The sequence below is a fragment of the Mastomys coucha genome, unplaced genomic scaffold, assembly GCF_008632895.1.
Source record: "Mastomys coucha isolate ucsf_1 unplaced genomic scaffold, UCSF_Mcou_1 pScaffold16, whole genome shotgun sequence".
Lineage (NCBI taxonomy): Eukaryota > Metazoa > Chordata > Mammalia > Rodentia > Muridae > Mastomys > Mastomys coucha.
This window is the reverse complement of record NW_022196898.1, coordinates 80,976,348-80,976,887: the sequence shown is the minus strand read 5'-3', so window position 1 is coordinate 80,976,887 and position 540 is coordinate 80,976,348.

The following is a 540-nucleotide window of genomic DNA, read 5'->3' as shown; positions in this document are numbered from 1 at the left end:
GCAGCTACACACATGATAGCTCACGGCCATCTGTACAGCTACAGTGTATTCATACACATAAAATAAAAAATAAAATAAATCTTTAAAAACGAGAGATTGTTCCATAACCCTCACAACATACCCCTTAGAGTGTTCATCCCGCTTTGACACTTCTGATAAATTTAGAGGGTGTGGCTGGGGTGTGGCTCACTGCAGTTGTAAGGATTTGAGTCTGAACATCAGTACACATGTGTGTGCTGTGCCTATCAATGACTAGCCCTTTAAATCAACCAGAGGATGCTACTGTTCCTGAGGCTGTAACTGGCCTTCTTTCATCTTTGCTATCACATTTGAAGACCTTCACCATGGCGTCTCTCACGTGTCTGACTATTTCTTTAAGAAAAAAAAATTGTTAATTGAAGTTCAAGGAGAGTAAAAAAACAAATCTAGGCTAAGGATTCAGATGTAGAATCCCTCAAAGCTTGTCTCTGGCAACTAGTTATGACCTTAGGTGATTTATACTCCCAGGTTCTATATACAGAAACAGGGGGAATAAGTGTT